This window comes from Phoxinus phoxinus (assembly GCF_949152265.1).
Source record: "Phoxinus phoxinus genome assembly, chromosome: 1".
Classification (NCBI taxonomy): domain Eukaryota; kingdom Metazoa; phylum Chordata; class Actinopteri; order Cypriniformes; family Leuciscidae; genus Phoxinus; species Phoxinus phoxinus.
The window spans coordinates 27,114,935-27,142,606 of NC_136876.1; the positions used below are offsets into that span (position 1 = coordinate 27,114,935).

Below are 27,672 nucleotides of genomic sequence, written 5' to 3' on the forward strand. Positions count from 1 at the left end.
GTCATTACTGAGCAAACGAATTATGGTTAATTTACACACCAGTAAAACAAACACACCACCGCAGCTCCGCTGGGAGAATCTGCTGCCCGCCGAGGTTCACTCGATCCAGGACAGTGTTTCTGAATCCATGATCCGTGCGGCAGAAGGTAGGCTTAAGAATTGAGAAAATAACTATACGAATTGAACAGTATTCAACAGCAACATAAATACATTAAATGAAGTTTGTAAGGGAAACAACACGCACGTTATTATAGTAGGACGACACAAGCGGAGACCGAGTTTGAAAGTTTTTGAACTAATCTTCTCGAAGTGACCAGCAGATAGCGCACCTAACTTACTCAACAATCGCTTCAGGTCATTCAAATGATTCGTATAATGAAGTTAGATTTGCCCATTACTTATCTCTGAAACCATATAAATTAATAATTTGCTGACAGTACAGCATTAGGTTTCTACTACTAAAGGCTCACTCGTTGTCTTACATGCCTTTCTCTTTGCTGAGAATGTGTGATGTGATGATAAGAGCATCAACAGACATGCGCAATCTTTCACATGTGAAAATATGTAGCCTACAGATCACATAAAGCGAGGTAAGTCGAAATGAAAAAGCATTTTTTGGGAGGCAACTGAAGTGAATGTAAGAGTATATTGTTTTTATATTTTCTATCACATTGCTATTACTTAACCCTCACACACATATTTTGCATTATTCATTGCTTGAAACACCATAGTTTTAGACCACAATTTTCAGTATGGTGTAGGGCCTCCTTTTGCGGCCAATATACAGCATTAATTCGTCTTGGGAATGAGAGATACAAGTCCTGCACAGTGGCCAGAGGGACTTTGAGCCATTCCTCTTCCAGAGCAGTGACCAGGTCACTATGATGTTGGTGGAGGAAAACGTTTTCTGTCTCGCTCCTCCAAAATACCACAAAGTGGCTCAAAAATATTTAGATCTGGTGACTGTGCAGGGCACGGGAGATGTTCATCTTCACTTTCATGTTCTATCACAAGTCTTGTTGTGTGCATTATAATGCTGATACACAATCTTCACCCCCGTGCTTCACTCTGCAAAGCCTTTCTGGGGCTTCTCCACACTGTAACTCACATGGATGTGGGAAAGACAGTAAAGGTGAACGCATTAGAGAACAATACATGTTTCACATTGTCCACATCCCAAGACTTGCTCTGTTGGCACCATTGAAACCGACATTTGACCTTGGCACGAGTGACCAAAGTTTTGGCTATAGCAGCCTGAGCATGACTCCCGACATATAGCCTAGTTTTGGTGGAAACGGGAGAGCTGATTTGCGCATTTAATTCTGCAGTGAGTTGGGCAGCTGTGGTTTTATTTTTTTGTGGATACAATCCGGGTTAGTACCTGGACATCCCTTTCAGACAGCTTCCTTTTGTGTCGATAGTTACTCCTGTTGAATGTGGTTCGTCCTACGTGGTGGTATGCCGAAATTACCCTGGATATCATAGCTCTCGATACAGCACAAATCACAGATGAGCCAGCGAGACGAGCACCAACAATTTGTCCTCTTCTGAACTCTGATATATGTCTCCCATTATGTTGTGTGGATTGCAATATTTTATGTACAGCGTGTGCTATTGCTCTGCTAATTCAACCTGCACACTCCACTTTTACTGATGAAATGTAAAATCAGTGAAGATTGGCCACATAGGCATGAAAGCTCCAACATTGGCCAACTATATTTTCCATGTTCTTTTACTCCCTCATCAGTGACATTCTAATCAGTCTTGCTGATTGTACCTGCTGGGACGTCGCATTCACATTCTCTCCATAAAAATGAAATGGGGAAAGTTGACAAAGTTGTCTCTCTTACCAAGCTATTTTAACTTCAGAGCACAAGGACTGTGTACAAGTGTACAAGTAGGGAGTGTGTGCCACTTTTTCTCAGCAGGGCCTCTCACATATTCCATTTCGACAGTGCTCAGGAGAGGCACTGTGAGCCGCTCAATAACCACTGCGATACTACATCAGCCTATACGATATGTTTCTCAGTCTGAGCAAAATAGAGAGAGAGCTACGGTGAGCAAGACAAAACCATAATGGCAGAATGGAGAGAACTATAATTATGCAAGTAATTATGCATGATTTCCATGAGAGAGAGAGAGAGAGAGAGTGAGAGAGAGAGAGAGAGAACAGAGTGATATTTTCATGCATGTAATTACAGTATAGAAACTTGGGAAGGCAGAGGATTGAAACTCTGTAACATTATCCACCTCATAACCTCCTTTATGGAAAACAATCGCACACAGGCAGATATTCTTCACTGTACAAATTCAGTGAAATTTATGGTTAAAAAAAAGGCAGCTGTGGTTGACAGAACTTTACCGTACAAAATATGGTAGCAACATTTACAGATTTATCTTAAATTTACAGTAAAAAAGCGTATTTCATTAACTGATATAATATTAAACCTAGCCTACGTATTGAAGTGCTAATATCTGTTTTAATACAGACAACCATCAAAAACAGGTGGTGATGAGAAAGTCACCTGATGAATCAAAGATCATCACAAGCAGCTTTTCCACAAACTAAGAAGGTAAATAAACACACAGTGTCATTCACACAAACACAAAACACAATAATGGTAACACACACATGACACTAAAGTCTTCTTCTTCTTCGGCGGTCACTCGAAACGAGTATGACTGTCCTCTCTGTTAGGTTGTCTTATTTGTGGATCCTCAGGTGGCTGTAAAGGCCGATCCGTGATCCACAGATTCTGCTGCAATGTGGGCATTGAAAGGTTGAAGCGGTGTGTGGTGGTGGTGGTGGAGCCTGTCTCTGTTTGTCCTTGCGGTGTTGCCGCTTTGCTTCTGCGGCACGGCGGAGTTCTATTTCATGGTGTGCTGCACCTTCCTGCACAGCTTTTTTCCAGTAGTCCCTGTTCAATGCTAGATTCTCCCAGTCGCCGGACGCGATGTTAAACTTTTTCAGGCTGGTCTTAATATTGTCCTTAAAGCGTTTCTTTGGCCCACCAGGGGCTCGCTGTCCTTCTTTTAGCTGGGAGTAGAAGATCTGTTTTGGGAGACGGTTGTTGGGCATGCGGATGACATGACCTGTCCATCGGAGTTGGTACTGCATTATGAGGGTAGTGATGCTGGGCATATTTGTTTCCTCTAGAATGCTGGAATTTGTGCGTCTGTCTTCCCAGTTGATCCTCAAGATTTTTCGCAAGGCTCTTTGATGGAATAGTTCCAGGGCTCTTAGGTGTCTGCTGTAGGTGGTCCAGGATTCCGCTCCATACAGCAGAGTTGGGAGAATCACAGCTCTATAGACCAGGAGCCTGGTTTGAGCCCTCAGGTCTCGGTCATCAAAGACTCTTGTCCTGAGTTTGGCATAGGCTCCACTGGCACAGCTCAGGCGATGTTTAACCTCAGAGTCTATATCAGCTTTGGACGAGAGAATGCTGCCAAGGTAGGGGAAGTGTTCCACGCTTTCCAGAGTGGTGTTATCCACTTTGATGATAGGCTGGAGTGATGGCTGGTTGGGTGGTGGTTGATACAAAACCTGCGTTTTCTTGATGTTCAAGGCCAAACCCAGGGCTCTGTAGGCCTTGGCAAAGGCATTTAGAATACCCTGGAGGTCTTCAGGGGAGAGTGCTACAATGGCGTTATCATCGGCATATTGCAGCTCCATAATGGTGGTATTTCTGACTTTGCTCTTGGCTTTTAACCGGTTAAGGTTGAATAGCCTGCCGTCAGTCCTGTAAAGGATTGTAATCCCCTGTGGTAACTCTTGACCAGTAAGGTGAAGTATGGCTGCAATGAAGATGTTAAATAGGGTGGGAGCAATGATACAACCCTGTTTGACCCCAGTTTCTACAATAAAGGGCTCAGATTCAAAGCCACTGTTGAGCACTGTGGCTGACATGCCGTCATGCAGTAGCCTCAGTACACGGATGTATTTGTCATGACATCCATACTTTGATAGTATGCTCCACAGTGCCTGACGATCCACGGAGTCAAAGGCCTTTGTCAAGTCTATGAAGGCCATATACAGAGGCAGTCCTTGTTCCCGACACTTTTCTTGTAGTTGGCGAACAGAGAAGATCATGTCAGTTGTTCCCCTAGATGGACGGAAGCCGCACTGTGATTCAGGGAGTACCTCCTCAGATAGTGGTAGCAGGCGGTTGGCAAGGACACGAGCGAGGATTTTGCCTGTTGTTGACAAGAGCGAGATGCCCCTGTAGTTACCACACTCAGCCTTGTCCCCTTTCTTGAATATTGTGACAATTTGGGCATCCCGGAGCTCTGAAGGGAGCTCTTCCCTTTCCCAGACCTTGATGAGTAGATTGTGGATGTGGTGCCAGAGCCTTTGTCCTCCTTCCTTTAAGATCTCCGCAGGGATCCCATCAGGGCCGGCGGCCTTGTTGTTCCTGAGATTCCTGATGGCATTGTGAACCTCAGTAAGGGTAGGAGATTCCCCCATGTCTTCTTTGATGGGACTCTGCGGGATATGGTCGGCGATGTCTGGTTCGGCTGAGCTGTCACGGTTCAAAAGTTCCTGAAAGTGCTCCTTCCAACGTGTGTTGATGGAGTCATTGTCTTTTATAAGAGTCTGTCCATCTTTTGAGCGCAGGGGATTTAAGCCGCGATGGCTAGGGCCATAGACAGCTTTAGTAGCAGTGAAAAAACCTCTGGTATCACCTGAATCTGCCAGTCTCTGGAGTTTTAGAGACTTTTCTGTCCACCAGTTGTTCTTGAGCTCCCTCACCAATCTCTGAACGTCAGCCTTGGCTCTGGAGTGTGCTGCCCTTTTGGCCACACATGTGATATCATTTTGCCACACTCGGAAGGCTTTTCGTTTTCTAGAGATGAGTTGTTCTATCTTGGTGTCATTTTCATCAAACCAGTCCTGATGTTTCCTGGACTGATACCCAAGGGTGGATTCACACGAGTCATGGATGGTGGATTTGAGAAGGCCCCAGTGCTCTTCAATGTCATCAGGATATTCTTGCTGAAGACTTTCCTCGAGGGTGTCCTGAAGTAGCTGCTGGATGGCAGTATCATTCAGGCTGTCTAGGTTTAGTCTTCGCCGGGTCTGCTTCTTCTGAATCCTCCTCCTCTTTTTGAGTTTGATGGACATTGTGGATCGGATGAGGCGGTGGTCTGTCCAGCAGTTATCAGAGTCTATCATGGCCCTTGTGATGTTCACATCACAGCGGTCCCTTGCTCTTACAATGACATAGTCAATGAGGTGCCATTGCTTGGAGCGAGGGTGCCTCCAAGATACCTTGAATTTGTTTTTCTGTCGATAGATAGTGTTGGTGATGACGAGATTGTGCTGAGCGCACTTACTCAGAAGCAGCACTCCGTTGGAGTTGATGTTACCAATGCCCTCCTTGCCAATAGTGCCCTTCCAGAGGTGTTGGTCCCGGCCTACCCTAGCATTGAAATCTCCAAGGAGGATGATTTTGTCCTCCCTGGGGATTTTTGACAGGGTTTCTTCCAGGCAGGCGTAGAAGGCTTCTTTTTCCTCCACATTGGAGTCTAGGGTAGGGGCATAGGCGCTCATTACTGTCGCTGTCTGGTTGTTGGCCAACACCAGACGGAGAGTCATGAGGCGCTCACTGATCCCCACAGGGAGTTCAGAGAGGTGGTTAACAAGCTGGTTTTTGATGGCAAGTCCAACTCCATGGTTTCTAGCCTCATCGGCTGGCTTTCCTTTCCAGAAGAAAGTGTAGCCACCTTTCTCCTCCTTCAGCTGCCCTTCACCTGCCCGTCGGGTTTCTGAAAGAGCAGCTATATCAATCCGGCATCTCTGCAGTTCTCTGGCAATGATGGCGGTTCGTCTCTCAGGTCTGTCACTGGAGATGTTATCCATCAGAGTGCGCACATTCCAGGCTCCAAAATTAAAATTAAATTTCTTTTGTTTCTGACCGCAAATGAGGTGTTCCCTCTGGACGCGGTAATCCAGTCGGGAGATTGTAAGGCAGGCTATTTTTAGGGCACCTTTTCTAGCCCCTTCCCCATGTGGGGTAAGCAGAGCGGATCCTAAATAGGACTGCTTAGTCATGGGTGTAGCTGCCGAAGAGCTCTTCTGCCTCATTCCAAGAGCCCAGCGACTGACTCTAACACCCATCGCCTGATGTGCCAGCTCATGACTACGGACTTCCAGACTACACAAACCTGCCCCCGTCGCCACTTGCTGATCGCCATAGGACTTTATCTGGAGTGGTAGGGTAGATCCTTTGTGGAGGACGCCTGTGCGTGGCGTTGTTTAACGTGGGGAGGCTGGTGCACAGACAGCCACCACACGGTCCTTGGCAGGTCTGGGTCAGGGTCCAGTGGCATGGAGTCCAAGACGACTGGGGACCCATCCCTGCTGCAGCCTTCATCCGCCTTCTCAGCCGTTGTGATGCTACACTTAAGTAAGCCATCATCCTCCGCCTGTTCCGCCGTTCAGGTCTTTTGTCTTTTTTTTCAGGGTGTGCTCCCTTAGCCTTTGCCTCTATAGGCTACCCACAAGGCAGTGGGACTATTTACCCATAGCTGGGACAGTGGTTGGCGGTTGCCAGGGCGTGTCCACTACTTGGTGGGCCTGCACAGCGCGCCTCTGGGGCCCACTGCTGCTCCGAGATCCCCTACAGTTCAGCCTGGGTCCGCTAGGGCCCAGTTACCGTGTGTGGCCACAAGGAGGCACTGTAGGAGTCTTGGCGGTGGAGAGGCTATGTACCAACAGGAGGAGACTTATGATTTCTGCTCCTCTTTTTGCCCTTGCACAAGGCTAGTCGGTGGCAGTGGCTGTAAGCAGACTGTAGCAAGCAGAGGCAGCATGCAACATGCAATAACTACTTAACTACAGACACTACTATCCCAGTACTACTGCACTGACGCATCACACACGCCCTGTGTGAGTTAACACACACACACAAAAGTACACAAAAGACACTAAAGTAAAGCAATAAACATTAATTTAACAACATTATATGTAACATAAAACATTGATGTACATAACTGATAAGAAAAAAATAAGAAAGTTATTTTAATAAATCAAAATTCTGGGTATGACAATTTACGTTTTTTTCACTGTGACTAGATATACAATCCAAAAACTAAATTTAACAGTATTTTTCTATAAAATTACATTAAATGTAATATTAGATCAATTACAGTTATTCACTGTATGTAAGGAAACTTAATCTTAACCAATTAACAGTTTTTTACCATAGCATTTTTACAGTAATTTACAGTTAAAATCACAATCATTTTTAGTGTTGTATTTGCATGTACCGAACGGTCTCATGCGAGCTGTAGTCAAATATGGACACGCCAACTCAATCTTATAAGAAAACGTCTCGGTTACGTATGGTAACCCTCGTTCCCTTTCGTTCGGTCACTCCTACGTCACGTCGGTAGGAGTTACCAACGAATTGGGATCACGCTAGGGAGACCAATTGCCTTCGAGTGAAACTAAAACGAGCCAATGAACATTGGCGTGCGGGATGTGCATTCCACGCCCCGCCTGCCAGTGCTGGTATAAAGCAGAAGCAAGCTCACACACATATTGCTTGAAGGTACAGCAAGCATGGCGACGGGACGTGACGTTAGAACGAGGGAACCATATGTAACCGAGACGTTCCCTTTCATTCGGTCACTCCTACGTCACGTCCACTTACCTAGGAGTTACCAACGAATTGGGATCCCTAACAAAACGCCATGTTTGCTGGCCCCTTCCAGCAGCCAGCTAAGCTACCCGCCTGAACAGTTTCTTTTCTCTTTATGCGGGAGCTAGCTAGGAAAATCACACTGCTGTTCCGCAAGACTCGCTCAGTGGATATTGGATAACACTGGGGAAGCGTGCCCAAACATAGGAGGGAACGCTGCAGAGCCCCGGCCCGTCCGAAGGGAGGCGCTGGAAAACACATACGTACTAGCCTGTGGGGTAGTGAAACATAAGGTAGTCCCAGCCCGAGGGGTGGGAGCGTACTCTGCAGGGACGACAGAGCGGAATCTTTTGAGGGGAAGAAACTGGCTAACCCGGAGGGTAGCCATACCATGGAAAAGATGGGTCACCGCTGTAAGGACACCCAGTCTAATAGCAACTCCTAGAGAGGTAATAGACCTGGCACCGGGCGATCCGCCTCCCTAGCGCCGGAGGAGTGATGGAGGAACTCACGAGGTTAACCGGGAATGGCGTAGCAACCATCAAAATACAGACAACCATCAAAAACAGGTGGTGATGAGAAAGTTACCTGATGAATCAAAGATCATCACAAGCAGCTTTTCCACAAACTAAGAAGGTAAATAAACACACAGTGTCATTCACACAAACACAAAACACAATAATGGTAACACACACATGACACTAAAGTAAAGCAATAAACATTAATTTAACAACATTATATGTAACATAAAACATTGATGTACATAACTGATAAGAAAAAAATAAGAAAGTTATTTTAATAAATCAAAATTCTGGGTATGACAATTTACGTTTTTTTCACTGTGACTAGATATACAATCCAAAAACTAAATTTAACAGTATTTTTCTATAAAATTACATTAAATGTAATATTAGATCAATTACAGTTATTCACTGTATGTAAGGAAACTTAAGTGTGATGGAGGAACTCACGAGGTTAACCGGGAATGGCGTAGCAAGCCGACATAACCTAATTCTTCACACTATAAAACCCAGCGAACGTGTTAGGTGTCGCCCAGCCCGCAGCTCTGCAGATATCTGTCAGCGAGGCGCCTTGAGTCAATGCCCAGGAGGAGGCAAGATCAGGAGATCAGGTCGTGCTTTCCCAACGACTTACCTTCTACTGCATCGTGATGTGCGGCTATTTACATACACTTTGAGGGTGGAGGGAGACAGCCTTCTGTCCAACCCATCTTGCAGGAAGGAAAGGACGACTCTGATCGAGCAAGTTCGGGAGTCTTCCCGGTGGGAAGAACACCAATCGACGAATAGGTTCCACTTCAACGCATAGAGGTGCCTCGTAGAGGGTGGTAGGCCACCTAGAACCTCCGCGTCCCGTCCAGGGACCAGACATGGAATTTCCAGAGGTCTGGACGCGGGTGCCATAGGGTTCCCCGTCTCTGGGAAAGAAGGTCCTTTCTCAGAGGGATCGGCCAAAGAGGGGCTGTCGCGAGGAGCATGAGTTCCGCGAACCAAGTCCGATTGGGCCAATACGGCGCAATGAGCAGGACCCGCTCCTTGTCCTCCCTCACTTTGCACAAAGTCTGTGCAAGAAGGCTCACTGGGGGAAAGCATATTTGCGGAGGCCCTGGGGCCAGCTGTGCGCCAGTGCATCCATACCGAGAGATAATATAAAACAACTGGCAATGGGTCGTGTCCGGAGAGGCAAACAGATCTATCTTATCGGCTCCGAAGATTCCCCATATCAGCTGGACCGCCTGGGGATGGAGTCGGCATTCTCCCGGGAGAGCCGGCTGCCATGAGAGCTCGTCGGCTGCACGGTTGAGCACACCAGGGATGTGAATGGCTCGAAGCGACCTCAGAAGGATTCCATTGGAGGAGATGGCGGGCGAGTCGCGACATACGACGGGAGCGTAGACCACCTTGGCGGTTGATGTACGCAACGGTCGCAGTGCTGTCCGTACGGACCAGTACGTGCTTGTGCAGAAGTACCCCTCTGAGACGGCACAAGGCTAAGCGTACTGCTTGCAACTCTAGGCAGTTGATGTGCCAATGCAGTTGGGGCCCCGTCCATAGACCCGAAACTGCATGCCCGTTGTACGTGGCTCCCCATCCGTTGGCAGAGGCATCTGTGAACACCACAGCATGCCTGGACACCTGGACTAAGAGCACTCCGACCCGTAGAAACGCAGGGTCCGACCAAGGACTGAAGGTTTGGCGACAGTGCGGGGTAATGTTGACCCGGAACGTGCCGCTCTGCCACGCCCACCTCGGGACTCGATCGTGAAGCTGAAGTGGTGTCATACGAAGCAGACCAACGGCGTTACTGCGGCTGCCATATGCCCCAGGAGCCTCTGAAACTGTTTCAGTGGGACTGCTGACCTGCCTTGAAAGGACTTGAGGCAGTTGAGCAATGACTGGACACGCTACTCTGTGAGGCACGCAGTCTGACCGACCTAGTCCAACTCCATACCGAGATAAGAGATCCTCTGCATGGGGCAGAGTTTGCTCTTGTCCCAGTTGACCTGAAGCCCCAAATGGCTGAGATGCCCGAGCACCATGTCTTGTGTTCGCACGACAGATCCCGCGAGTGAGCTATTATGAGCCAGTCGTCGAGATTGTTGAGAATGCGAATACCACGTTCTCTCATGGGAAAAATGGCCACTTCCGCGACTTTCGTGAAGACACGGGGTGACAGGGCCATCCCGAAGGGTAGGACCTTGTACTGATATGCTCGACCCTCGAACGCAAACCGTAGAAACGGTCTGTGTCGAGGAAGAATTGAGACATGAAAGTACGCGTCCTTCAATCCTGGGGACGGATGCATTCGAAGATGCGCGCCTTTCTTGGGTACAATGAAGTAAGGGCTGTAGAACCCTCATCGCGGCTGGAGGGACCGGCTCGATCACGTCCTTTGCCAGCAAGACATCTATCTCTTTCCTCAAGACAGGGGCATCGGGGCTCCGCACATGAGTGAAGCAGATGCCCTGTACTTGGGAGGCTGGCGGGCAAATTGAATTGCGTAGCCGAGCCGGATGGTATGGGCGAGCCAGCGGGACGGCCTCGGAAGCACTAGCCAGGCTAATAAAAAAAATTAACAATTTTTACTGGACTGGAAAAGAGTGACAACCCACGGAGGGGCAGCGAGCTGGAAGGCAGGGACGCGACTCCGGAGGCTTTACAGCGGCCGGGAGAAGGGTCTGGGTGTGTGGAGTAACACCTACCTGCTTCCACCAAGGGGCAGACGGCAGGGAAGGCCCGGAGGCGTTCGGCTGCTCGCTGCCCAGAGGCGAAGGAAGGAGGGGAAACGAGGAGTGATGCCTGGGGGGCGTCGAGTCCTGGTTTCCACACCTCCTTGCCCAGCGGAAGATGAGAGTGGCGAGGCCGTAGCGGCGTCACTGTCATCTGAGCGCTGGGGCGAGGGGAATGAGAGCGGTGAGGCAACAAGGCGGCGCACACCATCATTCTGGCCCGTCATTCAGGAGTTTGAGAGCGGCGAGGCAATTGAGCGTCGTCCTTGACTGTCAGTCTTGACCGTGTGTGACCCAGAGAAAGTGGAAACTGCTCTTTATTGAAATTTTGGCCAGCGGCAGAACAAAAACAAAAGGAAACAAAGGATTCTCCACCCGGCCCTCCTCCGGGGGAAGGAGTGGTGCCAACACGCACTCCTGAAGAGCAGACGTCGCATTCTCTGGGTCGCCCGTCTCAGGGTCGCTTCCCTCTCCTCTTGCTGGGAGGTTTGGACGAACTCCGAGCAGGCTGGGCACCTCTCTTGTGGCCGGCACCCTGCTGCCTAGGGGGCTGCTGCTTAGGCTGGGCAGGGGCGGAGGCGGCGGCAGGAAGGCGCCCTCGGCGACGAGCAGCTGGAGAAGGAGCTGCCAGGGACGGAGCAGCAGCAGTCTGTCTCCGGGGCATGATGTGTTTAATCACCTCCGACTGATTCTGGGCGGCAGAGAACTGTTGGACATAGCTCTCCACCGCGTCGCCGAAGAGCCCACCCTGGGAAATGGGGGAGTTCAGGAACTTACTCTTGTCCGACTCCCTCATATCAGCCAAGGTTAGCCAGAGATGTCGCTCCTGGACCACAAGAGTGGACATCGCTCCCGGCCCAGGGAACGTGCGGTGACTTTCGCCGCCCGGAGGGCGAGGTCCGTCGCCGTAAGCAGCTCTTGGAGCACTCACAGAGCGCCTTGGCCTGGTGGACCTGGAGGAGCGCCATGGCATGCAGGGCAGAAACAGCTACTCCACACGTACTGTAAGCCTTCCCAGTCAGACTGGAAGAGAACCTACATGCGCGGGAGGGGAGCGTAGAGTTACCCCGCCAGGTGGACGCGGTTTTGGGACACCATTGCATCGCAACCGACCGTTCCACTGGGGGGACGCATTCGTATTCCTTCACTATGTCGCGATCGAGAGTGGTGAGGGAGGAGGGAGTCGACCTGTGTCTGGCCACCAGAGGGGCCGTCCACGATCTCGTCACCTCGTCATGCACCTCCGGGAAGAAAGGAACCGGGGCGGGGCGCTGAGAACCAGCACGGGCCCCCCTAAGAAACCAATCGTCGAGCCGCGAAGGTTCGGGACACGGTGGTAGGTTCCACACGAGCTTGACACTTGCTGCCGCCCGGGAAAGCATAGAAGCCATTTCTGGATCTGGCTCGGACAACGTTGCGTCACCCGAAGGGGGCAACGCAGCCGGGTCGTCATCCCCAGAAAATGACTGCTCTCCCTCCGATGCAGCGATCGACATCGGGTCCTCCGGCAGAGCCCCGAAGGAAACGACTGGAACCAGACAAGGTGGCCCAGCGCGCTCCACTGGGGGCTTCAATGGCAGCAATGCGGAGGAGTGAGGGGGCCGCTGTTACATTCCTCACTGTAACCCCCAGACCACCAATGGGATTAGCCGAAGTAGATCGGGGAATCTCCAAAGGGACTCCCCCTAGTTTGAGAGTTCTTAGTCTCGATCTTAGCACCGCGACGGTCATGTTCTCGCAGTGAGAACATGACTTGTTCACAAACGCTGCCTCAGCGTGCACGAGGCCCAAGCACGAGAGGCAGCGAGCATGACCATCAACCGGTGGCAGAATTTGACCGCACCCAGAAACACACGGGTGAAACGTCATCCTGAAAAGGACGCGATCTTCACTCGTGTTACCCATTTAAGAAACGCTCTCTTAAGTGCTGAAGCACACAGGGATAAATGTGGCAACAATGCGGGGAAACTGCAAGCCCACAATTAAGTGTGCACTCAACCGAATACCAGCTGTGACAACAGCTCTTTTGAAAGATGAGATCGCGTGAAGCGACAGCCGTTACCCGGGAGACTCGGGAAGATCACTGAAGCGCCGTCACACCAATACAGAGAGGTCTCAAAAAACAGCAGACTCGTTGAGCTTGTAGAAAGAGAATTCCAAATGCTCATTCACTCAGAGGACACAACCGGTCTGCTCCGAAGCAGAAAGCAATATGTGTGTGCGCTTGCTTCCGCTTTATACCCGCACTGGCAGGCGGGGCGCGGAATGCAAATCCCGCACGCCAATGTTCATTGGCTCGTTTTAGTTTTACTCGAACGCAATTGGTCTCCCTAGCGTGATCCCAATTTGTTGGTAACTCCTACCGACGTGACGTAGGAGTGACCGAACGAAAGGGAACTGTTTTTCTTCACCCTTCACACCATTCCTGAACCTAACAATCATTAGGGCATAAAGCATATCGTACGAAAACTTGCGAATTCATATAAATTAAAGTGCAGTCACATGAGTGAAATAAAAAAAATGTCCATTGTCAGTCTCGTAGAGATGTATGAAGCACAGCTAATACAGAATTCACTTTCAAACCAAGCAGCTTTCCGGTGGTCACCGCGGCGAATTTGCATAAACAATTTCAGTGAAATCTGTGTGGGGAATTTTTTCGCCTTCACTCAAAGCTTCCAAGTGTGCAGATTCCTATTGGAATTACTTTCGCCTGTGAAATTTTGTACAACAACAGTAAATATGACCGCATCTTTAGCCACCAATTCACCAAAGCATTAAATAGTTACGATTGTATTTACGACATAAGATACACAATTTCCACGTATTTAATGGTTGCTGCGTGGTGGTGTTGTATCCTCTCTGCTGTTCTGTTCATGACCAGTGTAATGAGCTAACTGTATCAGATTGAGTGTACTCATAATAACATAAGTCTTCATTTCATTTAAGAGATAAAGACTGACTGGGTATACGTAAATGTTCCTTTAAGCTTATAGACATCTGAAATTTAACATAGAGCAAGGCTGTCATTTTTATTGGTCCATTGAAAAGGCTTGCCAACCCGCCGTATGAAATTCCTTTTCATTTCCATGTGAGTGCAGTCAAATTGTGAAGACTGCATGGTTTTGCCCTGTTTGGCTAATTGTCAGTGACACTTCTGCTGTAGGTGTGTGGGCTCATCTGCTATCACAGACTTTCTAAAAAGGCTCTGAGGTCTTTTAATTAAAAGAATTACGCTAATTACAGTTTAGTGGCTGTGGGAGAAATGGAAAAAGACTTCTATTTCTGGATGAAAATGGTAAGGAACAACTAACACAGTCTCACCCCAAAACGTCATATACTGACGGGTCTTGACCATACGTCAACATACGACGAAAAGGGTACCCCTATAACGTCAATATGAGACGCAGACATAAGCGCACCAGCAGCGCCTCCTAGCGGTACCCTAACGCACACCTAAACCCAACCATACCCGAATCGTCACACATGGACGTTAAAGGGTACCCTTTTCGTCGTATGTTGCCGTATGGTCAAGACCCGTCAGTATGTGACGTTTTGGGGTGAGACTGAAAGCCTTAAGACAGAGAGGTGTGTTGGGAAAATATGCTGTTGATGGTTATCCATTGACATCCTTGGGACCCCAGAGCTCACTGAAACAGCTCTTTATTTTGTAAGATAATAGATAACCACATAAGCACATCAAGTGACTTGACATCCAATTTATGGTTATTTACCAAATAGATTATAAGGAAGATCATATTCTAAAACCTAAAAGTTTGTTTATGCACTGAGGATGATCTATATTTCTGTTTTCTTGAGATGGCAGTGTTGTACACTGACTTGGTCTTAACAGAACAATCATAAAATAACTTCTGTTATCTCAGCTTTAAGAGACAAAAAGAAAACTTTAAATGTCTCTGAGACAGGCAAACACATCCTCATTTTCAGCCGGCATCATGCTGGGTCTCAGGACCCAATTTAGATCCACACTCACAGGCGCAGCGGGGAAAACAGAGGTGGGAGTGAGTCGCACATATGCAAGTCACAAGCAAGTCTCAAGTCTTAGGTTTGCAGGGAACACAATCAATCCAGCAAGACAAGTCAAGTCAGTGGCTCACGGTCACCTTAAGCAAGTCTAGTGCTCTAAGAGTCATGTAAGTCAAAGTACCAAAAAGTAACCAATAGTTGTTTAAAATTACTTTCCCTCCATGAATTGTGAACTTTCTGAATAATGAATAACACATATTTAAGCAGAAACTTCATGTTGCTTTACATTACTATCTGGAAACTTATATTTATAACTTATAAATATAAGAAAACTTATATTTTAAACAATATTTAATTTTGTCAGCATTGGATAACTTAGTGGATAACTTACTACTTCTAAAAGGTAGAAATAAACAAACAAAAATCAATACAACTCTTTCTAGAAATACATAGTTCTGTCATAACTGTAGATGGCGCAGACTGATGGGTCATTAACGCAAGCTAATGATAATTGCAGCGTTAACTACTTGGCACAAGCTAATTGATCCATATTGAATCTGCAGCCAATGAGCTTCTTGCTCAACACATTAAATGGCTGGTTACATTCACTATATATTCAATACATTCTCTCAGAGTTCCTCTAAACCCCTCCACCTTCCCCATCTCCACCTGTATAGATCTGCTGTGCAGCAGCACTATGTCTTACTTGCAGCACCGTATTGGCATATGTATTGACAGTAGCAAGTTTCTGTACTTGCTCTGCAGCATCAGAAATAATCAACAATAGCAGCAATTCAGCAGCAGAGTCGTAGATCCTTTCATCTGGGGGTCCTCTATGGCTGTGTTCTACTCCACTCTAGACGGGCACTCGCAAACTTCCCTAAGCACTTCCTCTCGGGGGAATCCTTGCCGCCATTTTTAAGTGCGTTCCAATTCATGAAGTGGACGAGGGAAGTTTATATGGACAGACCCACATCCCCTTGATGTTGATTAATCGCATAATAGTGCAAAATATATTAATTATGTTGAGATTTAATCGCATAATACTAGTAGCTACGTTATGTTGCAGTCAAAGTTTATACTATTGAATTTTTCTCCGACAGCTCATATACCTATAGGATTTTATATGTTTTCTCCAACAACTTATATGCATATAGAATGGTGCAAAAAACTAATTTATAAGTAAAAAAGGGGTTTAAAGGGGTGGTTGATTATGATTTCACTTTTCTAACTTTAGTTAGTGTGCAATGTTGCTGTTTGAGCATAAACAACATCTGCAAAGTTACAACGCTCAAGTTTCAAAGCAAAGGGAGATATTTGCTTTTAAAGAAATCGTTTTTTTATGGACTACAATAAACGGATGGTAGGGACTACAGGGCATTCCTCCCAGGTTAGTGACATCAACCCTAAAATTTACATAAACCCCGCCCCTGGGAACACAATTTATAGATTATCATATATGCTAATCAATGACTAGAAGATAACTACACAGTAGCTACATAAATTCATCAACTAACCATTCAGAAATGTCCTGTTGCTTCTACATGTTGTCACTTCTTCTTGAGTCTCTCCATCATTGTCTGACTGAACATAAAAGGCTAAAAATTTTAGAAATTTTCATTGGCACTGATCCTCAACAACTCGTCTCCATACCACCGTGTTGACTCCGACTTCCAACGAGATGGAAATGGATAAATACTCTGAATGTTCTGATCCAATCTGACATCTGACCTATAATGCTGCCCGAATCAAAATCATACACTGTTCGTTCGTTGGCCAGATGAGAATAGAATGATAGAATGAGGCATTTATATAGCGCTTTCATATGAACTACTGTACACCCATAAGTTTTTTACAATCATTTCTACCAGAAAGACTCGGGAGAATAAATACTGTGACAATTAACATTTATTAAGAGCTCAGCAAGCAATCAAGTTCTCTGGCGTAGGCCCCGTCCGTAGCTTGCAATCCTAGGGTTCGGACTCTGTATATCCTGCCTGAAGACGAAAGCAGGGGCGCAGCCGACCCCCTGCGAAGTAAGGAAAGGGGCCATCTGGTGGTGGTGGTGGGGTGGATGGAGGAGAAAGACATCTTGGTGTTATGTGGAGGATGGAGGGAAGGACCCGTCTTGGAGGTGGTGGGGAGGGTGGAGATGAATGGAGCGACAGCATCTGCGAACTCAGACGTAAGTACCAACCTTTTATACCAAAAGTATTAGGATATGATTGGATAGATGAGAAGGTAATAAGTTCGTAACAATTTAGTCTTCCCGGCAGAACTTGCGCTAGAGCTTCATATCAGGGGATCTCTCCTCAACCACCACCAGTGTGCAGCATCCACTGGGATGATGCGACGGCAGCCACAGTACAACGGCGCTAGTGCGCTCACCACACACCAGCTATAGAGGAGAGAGGAGAGAGAGTGATAGAGCCAATTCAGTGGATGGGGATTATTAGGAGGCCATGATTGGTAAGGGCCAATGGGTGGAATGTGGCCAAGACACCGGGGTTACACCCCTACTCTTTATGAGAAATGCTATGGGATTTTTAATGACCACAGAGGGTCAGGACCTCGGTTTTACGTCTCATCCGAAAGACGGGACGAGAACTGGCCCTCTGACTGAGTCTGGTTTTAAGTCTTAAGTTTGTCACCCCTTGGTTAACACTTGCTCGTTACACTTCTAGAATTACAGGGCCTGCGTCCAAAAGCTTAGGCAGTTGACTTATTTGCACACAAAGGTACCTCACGAAACTGATTTCAGACAGACTTGTGAGCCCGCGTAACGGTTTAATGATCTACAGCAAAATAGCATGATCTTTGGTGACCACTAAGCAAATGTTTAATTAGTTTCTCACTAGAAATTCAATCAGAAGTAGAAACGTTGATAAAAAACATTAATTTACACACAAACTGACCACCAACCGCAACTTTCAGACGGCATCTTTATTTTTTTAGCTCAACTGTCACTGATATCCCACAATCCTGTGCTTTCCATTTGAAGGCAGTGAAGAATAGATCTATGCTGCCTTCAAAAATCGATCAGATGAAGATATCCCAGGTCAGGAGACAGGAAGGATTTTGGACGCCGCCATGGCTTCATTTGGATTATTTCTTATTTGGAAATAATTTTGTAATATTTATTAATGCTCTTTTGAAGCTAATCTGGAATGACTGGGCAGTCTTTCACAGCAAAACTAATTTATTTAACATCCTGCACCCTGAACACTATCCCACTGAGGAAATACTATGTGGGGATGTTAAAAAGAAATCTATATTTGCAATTTCTCTTTTAAAAGAAGTAATAAATATAGCTGCTTATCTGCACTGAATCTTCTCTGCGCGCAGTCCATTAGTGGTGTGAGCCTATTAACAAAAGACAAGATTCACAAATCAACTTTTCACTTCATTACTCAATGAGATCTTTACCAGCCAGTGAAGTGTATTGAAAATGTTCAGTTTCCTGCATTACAGTTCTGTTGTATTTTTATGGTGTTTCAAGTGTCTAGAGCAGGGGTGGGGAACGTTGATCCTGGAGGGCCACTCTCCTGCAGAGTTTAGCTCCAACCCTAATCAAATACACCTGAAGCTAATCAAGGTCTTCAGGGTTACTAAGGTTACAGGCAGCTGAATATTTTTTTTTCATGGTTGGAGCTAAACTCTGAAGGAGAGTGGCCCTCCAGGATCAACCACCCCTGGTCTAGAGGCTCAAAGTCTAGGTGATTTAAGAACGTTTACATCTATTCTGAAACTATTCTCGATTTAGAGAAAAAGCACATAATGCACGGTACACATCAGTTCTAGAAAACAGAAAGTTGAATATATTCACAGTGCAAGTCCTTGATGGTACAAGAGAGCTACATTGCGTCTGTGTATAACACACAGCTGGTACAATCGTTGTTCCTGTTCAGATGCTCAGGTCGTCATTTAGCTAGAAACAGGCAGATAGAGTAATATACCAGTGGCAGAGAGAATCTGTAACAAAGTTAACTTTGAATAACTCTGTGATTTGAAGACGAGAAGCATTTCTTGTATGATTGTTCTTTGTATGGATCTGCGTAAGAAATATTTGGGTGATCACGCTCTTGTAGGTGATGTTTGTATTGATGTGTCACATATTTGTGTTTTTGGAGTAGCCTACATGGAGATTGGCACTGTATATATGGAATGAAGAAAAGAGCATCTGCATGCTATGATTCTGTGGAACTACTGGCAGAGAGGCCATGTATTCATGAAATAATCTGAAACTGAGATCTTTACCGAACTGTGCATTTCATTCCAACATATTTGAAGTTACAGTATAAAATCCAGATTTAGTTCAGACAAGGTTGTGTAATCGTCCTAGAACAAAACACATTGCTCTTGGGACATTCTTGTTCCCCATCCATTATCCTGCTGCTCTGGGACAGTGTGAGCAAGTACACATTCTTGCTTAATCATTAATGCTATAGAGCAAGAGTTCATACATGTTAATTAGCAGAGAGGTGGAAAGGTCATTACTGGTCCTCTCATCTTTCCAGATACTGAACAGTGTATGAACGCTAGTATCCAGACTGAGCTGAAACGGAAACACAAGCAGAACTTAATGGTAATTAACAACAGGAGTGAGCAGAGATGTCCACACACACAGAACAAAACAACAAAAAACAGGGTTGCATGCATACTGCAGGTTTTGGGACATTGTCAAAATGAGAACTGGTAAACACAGGCGTGTAAATCCTACTGTGGCTTCTTCAGGGAAACTTCAAAATGAAGAAAATATTTGTTTTAAACAACAATATAAACTATTTAATAGTACAAAAAAAAAGGGAAAAATACAAAATATAACAATGATGCTCAAAATGGTGGAAAGTGCACGAGAACCTTATTACATCTGTGTTGTTTACTGAACATCTGTTGGCTTTAAAAAGGTGTAGTAATAATAAAAAATATTAAAATCATTATAAATACAGTAATGCTTTTGTTACTGTTGTTACTATTGTAGGTAGGCCTACTATTTTTTGGGGTAAATATGATGTGGTTTTAATAAAAAGTATGTTAAAATAAAATTTTAAGAATTGATTGCTTAATCACTATCCTAATCGTTCTGATAAATAGCACATGCCTTTAACCTGGAAACTATTTAAACCTGGAATAAATGTTCACCCAAACGCAGAGCGGAAACTTGTTCTACCAGCATAAACCACCTTACATTTACATTTATTCAACTTACAAATGAGAACAATAGAAGCAGTTAAACTAACAGTAGGACAACAAAATGCAAGTGCTATGACCCTTCCCAGTTTAATCTAATGCAGAAAAAATAATAATTTGTGCTGCCGAAAAAGATGCGTCTTCCGCCGTTTCTTGAAAATGGTTATGGACTCAGCAACTCTGGTTGAGTTGGGTAGGTCATTCCACCAGCAGGGAACAGTCATGGTGAAATATTTGTGCCCCTAGAAATTTCTTCTTCTTTTTTTAAAGCAGGAAGCTACTGAATTTTCACTCTGCCCTGTGCGATGTCTGCCATATGTTGTTAGATGATGTTCACATTCAAAGAAGGATGACTGCACATGCACATTTCCCACCTGATGATATTATTCAAACTAATTCCACGTATCATGCGTACGTTCACATGGGACGCGATATTGTGGCACCTGTGGATTCTGCATGCATTGTGTTTGCACGTAGGCTACAATGTAGATGAAACAAGCGTTCACATGCAAGTCGCATGCTCATTTACCCACAGTCGCATCATGCATACACATTCACTGGCTGACTAGACGGAGAGAGAGAGAGAGAGAGAGAGAGAGAGAGAGAGAGAGAGAGAGAGAGGGGGGGGGGGGGGTGAATGCAGCAGTTTTGAAAGAGCGTTTGGCTCGGTTCAAATAGTTTCCATGGTTTCAAGATGTTGTCATGGAAACACAAGCTGCCAATAAAATGAATCTGAACGCAATATTTGCAGGGAGAGACGGGATGAAGGGAGGAGAAAGGTAAAGTGAGGCTGAACGTGAGAGAAAGCGCGTGCCCCTCCGAAATCGCTTCCACTCTCTTTCTGCGTGCGCGCGAGCGATGAGACCCGCAACTTTTCTTCTGTTTTACTGTTCTTCTCTGGCCTGTCGGCAGGTCTCGTTTCTCGACTGCGTCTATTTGCATCTCTCGCTCACGGTCCCCTCAACCGTTTCTCACCCCCCACGCGCTTTTCTCCCGAGCCTCGCGTTCCCTCTTGCTCCCTCTCTCTGAAGGACAGAGGTATTCCCACATTTCTCGGTCGCCATGGCAACGCTGCAGCAAGAAAGGAAGAGAGACCGCGAGAGGGAGGGGAGGAGAGATGAGGCTGGCTAGGGATGTGTGAACAATGCTAATGCTACTTCACTGATCACCAATTGTGTATTTACTCCTCCTCCGCTCTCTTCTCTCGCTGTTGATCTTCCTCTCCTCAGCCGCGCTCCTGTCTGCTCTCCTCGCGAGCTTTAAACAGTGCTGCCATTGTTATCTGTGTTATTGTTGGACCATTAGACGACGCCGGTATCCAGGGTAACCGGGGTGATGTGACATTGGTTCCCCACGTGAATACAAATATAGACAAGTATTCATCAATATCTAAAGAGCCATTATGGAGGTAATGGCCGAGGCATCCCTGTCAGATCGCTATATAAATAATGCAGTTTCATTAGAATCCCACCGCAAGTCCACCAGACTTAATTTGAACCTGGTTGAGTTAACCTCTCTCTCTCTCTCTCTCTCTCTGTGTGTGTAACACTCAGTAGAACAAGTAAATAAAACCATGTCCGTAAATCAACTCAGGTACTGAATCTGGCATCAACAGGTGCACAGGGGCCAGGGCCTATAACTAAATAAATAAAAGTAACTTTTTTGCCTCACCTGCCAATGGTGTCGACATGAAATCAAAATTGACCCTATTTACTTACTTTGTTAGCGCATATTAGTCTTGTGGTAAACAATTAATCCGTGCAAGTTAATTCACAGAAAAAAATTGTTTGCCGTGGTTATCTTTAATCAAAGTCTGAAAAGTTACTTCCGGTCTGAAATGGCGTTCCTTTTCTGATGACATAGGTTTGACGGCTTGGGTTGATAAACGCATAACCACTCCCTCAAACCGCTAGTCTGCTATGAGGAGAGGTGGAGCGCTGGAGTAAAACCGTGCCCTCTGTTCAATATTCTCTTTCACTTGGAAATACGTCACAACACTGGAGAAAAGTCATTTGCAACTTCCGGTTCACGTGGACTTTAAGAGAATTTACCGGACAATGCAGTGTGTGATTGTTCTTTGTCTTTTGTTCTTTGATAAACATTAAAAACACAGACAACAGCAGGAATATTAGGATACTCTCACTTTAATGCACGGTTCCAATCAACACAATCTCCTGGCACTGTGTAGGCCTATATATTTATTTATTTGGTGTGCTCTTTATACTCTTTAATCTTTTATGTGCATCTGGTACGCAGAATTTACCCGTAGAATTGGTTGGTGTATTTCATAATATCATATGCACGCAAAAAGTGTGTATCGGATGCATGTAAAAGGTCCTTTCTGCATACGAGCACGCAAAATAAGCGTGAACTCGTGCTAGAGATACCCAGGACTTAACTGTTTACATTCAGTTTAGACAAGGACACTTGCCAAGATGGGGATTTTGACGTGATTTTGTTTGAATATGTCTGTTCAAGCGTAAGAAGACGTGGAAGAGGACTCAATTCAGTATTCTCGCAGATCTGAGATGTGGATTAGGCGCATGCTTCGGATGTGTGCCTACATAAAACGTCCCACACAGTGCACGAGTAACGAATTGAGTTCCCCTTCAAGTCTTCTTGAATATTTAAATTGGCAAGCCTTAAACTTTTGTGACGATGCAGCACTGGCCGCATTTGGCGCTTGGCGACTGTTCATTTTAGCCCCTGGTGTGTGTGTGTGTGTGTGTGTGTGTGTGTGTGTTAGTGTCTGCTGCTGGTATCACCTGTATTTTTACATGGAGAATTAGTCTTCCGCTCCACAGCGTGTCTCTCCTCCTAAAGGCTTTTCTTGGTTTAATCCATAAATAGATATGCTTTGATATCACTAATTTAATTGAACAGAACTTATCACCTGAAGCCTGTTGAAATGGCCTGTTTAAATTGATAAGTTTACCCAGAAATTAAAATGGTCATGGTTTACTGATATGTTGATGCACGTTTGGTAACACTTTTGCATGCAGTGAATGGGAACAGGGATTTTCAGTTCTTTTGTCAATCAAAACGATCACATTTAGTACAAGCTTCAGTCTCTAGAACTTCACTGAAATAGAGACAAGATTCTTCAAAATCACACACAATCCATGCACCTAATTTTATTAAAGTTTTTTTTAGTCTGGTATAATTTTTGTTTATGAAAAAGTACCAAGGTTAAACCCTGATTTGAGTGATTTAATGTATTTTTGTAATAAAATAATTAAAACTGATCATGACATCTGTGTCCCATGCTAAAAAGAATATTACCTATCAAACCCTATGTATAATATTATTATTAATAATAATAATACATATTAATATTGTGATAGTTAAAGCTGCAGTCCGTAGTTTTTCCTCTTTGTCGCCATCTCTGTTCGAAATCTGCTATTACAGTTATTCGCAGAATTATCAACTTTTCCACGCAGCACGGATTAATCCAGTGTTTTGATGAGAATGTGCGGCTGTCAGTCACCGCGCCGGTGTGGATACTGGCATTCGGAATCACAGATTCTACTTTTTGGAAGTATGACCAACATAAGTAGCCTGGATGCCAGACCGAACCCCACCGACAAATTTTTTTGGTCGGGAAGTTCGGTCTGGACTTCATCTGTTGTGGAGTAGTTATGCTCGGTCCAGATCTCTTCGGACCAATCAAATTGTCAGGGCGGGCTTTATACGATGATGGACAGAGGATCAACAGTTACGTAATCATCCACGTCACCAAAGAGCGCTTGGGTTGAATTCGTTTACAAAGATGACTGCCGCTGGAGAATTGAGATTTCACGAGTTCACACTTACAAATAAGTCAGAAAGAATAAATGCGTATATGACGTGGTGTCCGAGGAAAGGTGATCCGAGGCTCGGTATTCGGCCCGAACCCAGAGTATTACTACGTATTCCTGGCTGTGAAAGAACAAGCCAAGAGTGAGGAGTCGGGGTAGTGGAGGGATGCTGAAAAACTGTCAATGAATGTTAGGTGAGTTGACGGAGTGAATATGCTTCCTCTCATGCTGATCGGGTAACGTTACGTTAGACATGGTATTGTTTGATGACAAGTTGATTGGATTGATTATTTGAACGTGGTCCTCCCGTACTTTGTTTATGAAACATCATGTGTAGATTCCGCCATCGCGTCTGTTATAGAAGTCATCAGAACAAGGAAGTCATCAGCCCGTTTTTAGGAAAGTGAAAACAGATAAGTAAATTTTGTGAAAAATACAGTATTTTTTTACACGCGAAACATGAATACATGTTATATTGCACACTGTAAACACAATCAAAGCTTCAAAAACACACGAAAAACGGGACCTTTAAAGCAGAGCATGAAGACTCCATTTGTAGCATTTATTTTTCATATTTATTGAATTAATTCCCAGCCAATCTGTACAGAAGTCGGCTATGTCCACGCGCCGCTATCTTAAATGTGAACAGTACTGATCTCGTACGTGAGAACATGTGTAAACGCCCACATGATTAAGACATAATGCCGCCTTCGACAATATGGGATGGTTCAACACATGTACTGTATATGGAGTTCTCTTACGAGAGTACTCTCGTGTTGCGTTAGCTAGCTTACGCTACGGGAAAATCCCTTTTCTCGAGAATACTGAATCCAAAAATTATCCTTAATTTAATTTTAAAACGCATATTGCTGCAGCGAGCAGACCTAGGCGAGGCAGTTCGTGCGCCTATTGGCTGCTCTGCGGCAACTTGCTGCAACCTGTCGGCGCTGGCGCCCTCAGTCGTCACGGCCCGCCAGAATGGGTGTGGCTTATGCCTTTATAAGCCAGATCCCGATAGGATGCACTTAGATTTTTCATCTCTTCAGCGAAGTGTTGAACAGCTGCTCGACGCCTCAGGGAACGAGTGTTCCCAGGAAAACCAAAGTGCATCCTATTGAGATCTGCCACGCCCATTCTGGCGGGTGCTTTCGTCACGGGCAGCCTGCCGATAGGTTGCAGCAAGTTGCCGCAGAGCAGCCAATAGGCGCGCGAGCTGCCTCGCCTAGGTCTGCTCGCTGCAGCAATATGCGTTTTAAAATTAAATTAAGGATAATTTTTGGCTTCAGTATTCTCGAGAAAAGGGATTTTCCCGTAGCGTACGCTAGCTTACGTAACACTCGTTCCAACACTTCTTCTAGAGAGAACCGAGGTTACGTTAGTAACCGAGACGTTGGTAAGGCCTGCATGTTTTTGATGCGCGCCCTGCATTTCTGTATGCCTATACACGGAAAAATTATTTTGAACTCTGAGCACACAGATCCTCAAGCCCCTCAGTGCCATGGAAACAGCATATCTCCGATAGCAACAGTGACCGTGGTGACATTTGTGATGTAACCTGATGTTCTGTCTTTTCTGCAGTGGAGTGTTTTTGATTCTTTCTTCGCCATGTTTCTCGACGTCCCTAATTCCAGGTAATTTGGAAGAAAAAAAGTGTTGTTATTGTTTAAAAAAGATACATATTAAAATCAGATATTGAAGCAGGATCAGCTGTATCTTCTCATCGCCTCAAATGATCTTCTATCTGACAGAGGTGTGAACCAAAAGACCTGTAAATTCAGATGTCTCACACATATTATGCTAGTATTTTTAGTCAAGCAGTTGGCAATATAGTCACAGGCTGCTTTAACATTAGTGCTGAAAGGCACTATTAATAATTTTTCATTAGAGTATGCATGGATTTGAGCAATATGGTGCATCTGAAGTTAGATTGTTGTTATGTTGTTGATGTGTCATTGTACTCACTCATCCTGTATTTCCTTCACTCACTCACTCACTCACTCACTCACTCACTCACTCATGCACCCTGCTTTGCAATCAATAACTCATCTTTCAGCGTCGATTTTCCTCTTCCCCACAGGAAAACAAACGTCCTTCTACAGGACAAACAAAGAGGAGAGAGGGGGAAAGAGATGATGACACACCAGAAAGAGAGGACAGGATCATTGGAAAATGACAGAATATACTGAAACAGACACATACTGTAGGCTACTGTCATTTAAGAGGAAGGGAAATGTGGGCCAGGGGGTGCTGGGGGAGATTGAAAGGGTAGTTATGGGATGGATGATTAGCCCTCGTCTCCAAGGTTACCCTTTACAACAGTATTAGCGCAGAGCGGATTGGGAGACAAGGGGTTGTTTGGGGGGACGGGATATGGAAGGGATGGAGCTTAAGTCAGCAGAGATCAAAGACCCGTATTGACCTACGGTACAGCTGCATTCATTTCTTATAACTTGGGTTGTGAAAGATATACAGGTTTTAAGGCTCACTAAGCGAAAATTACACTCAGCTCAGGACTGTAATACTGAGTTTATGACTGAGCCTTCTTAAAGGGATAGTTACCCAAAAACGTATCTAGTTCCAAGGCTGTATGACTTTTATTCTTCCGTGGGAATAAAAAAGGAGAGGTTTAGTCTGTTCTTTTCCATACTAAATGTGAACCAGGGTATATCAAGCTTCAAAAATGACCATAACGGTGGCTCATAAGACATGTGACCTAACTTTGAAAAGGTACAGAATATAAACACTGACGTTCAAAAGTTTGGGATTGGTAAGATTTTTTTGGTCTCTTTTTCTCACCAAGGCTGCATTTCTTTAATAAAATTAAATAAAAAACAGTAATATTGTGAAATATTATTATAATTTAAAATAATTGTTTTCTGTTTGAATATATTTTATAATGTAATTTACTCCTGTGATGGTAAAGCTGTATTTTCAGCATCATTACTCCAGTCTTCAGTGTCACATGATCCTTCAGAAATCATTCTAATCTTGATGATTTGCTGCTCAAGGAACATATCTGATTATTATCAATGTTAAAAACAGATTTGTGCAAAAAATAAAATAAAATAAAAAATCCAGGATTATTTGATGAATAGAAAGTTCAAACAAGCAGCATTTATCTGAAATAGAAATCTTTTGTAACATAAATTACTTATTAATTATTTAATTATTAATTAAATAACATTCATTATTTTGTGTGCATTAAAGTGATCAAAAGTAACAGTAAAGACATTTATAATACTACAAAATATTTCAGATAAATGCTGTTTTTTTTACATTCTATTCATCTTAGAATCCTGAAAGAAATTGTACACGACTGCTTTCTAAAGGATCATATGACACTGAAGACTGGAGTAATGATGCTGAAAATTCAGCTGTGACATCACTGAAATGACTTACACAAATAGAAAAGTTGTCTAAAATATTTATAATATTTCACAGATTTTTTATTTTGGACAAAATAAATGCAGCCTGGGTGAGCAGAAGAGACTTCTTTAAAAAAAAATCTTACTGATCCCAAACTTTTGAATGGCAGTGTATATTTGTTTATATACAATGAATGTTAAAAAGTCATTATTTTGTGTGTGTCGCATAACGGATTGTGACCAAATTTGCACAAATGAAGTGGCTTATCCATGCATAAGATATATTGTATGACTTCAAAAGATTTGGAATGAATCATTTCATTACAGTAAGAGCAAGGCAAACATTTTGCCTGATATCTTTTGTGATCTTAGGTTGAAAGAAAGGGATTTTTGAATGATCTCAGAGTGAAAAAAAATTACAAAAAGTTTTGTCTGAACTCTTC

The 27,672-nt window shown here is 44.7% G+C and overlaps 1 long non-coding RNA gene across 1 annotated transcript; it reads left to right on the plus strand.

Annotated features, from left to right (window-relative positions):
• The first annotated feature begins 28 nt into the window (after window positions 1–28).
• Window positions 29–26,912, plus strand: LOC307007757. Its single transcript, XR_013799681.1, has 3 exons — window positions 29–146; window positions 25,443–25,495; window positions 25,942–26,912. It is a non-coding gene; the product is annotated as an uncharacterized lncRNA (long non-coding RNA).
• The last annotated feature ends 760 nt before the right edge of the window (window positions 26,913–27,672 follow it).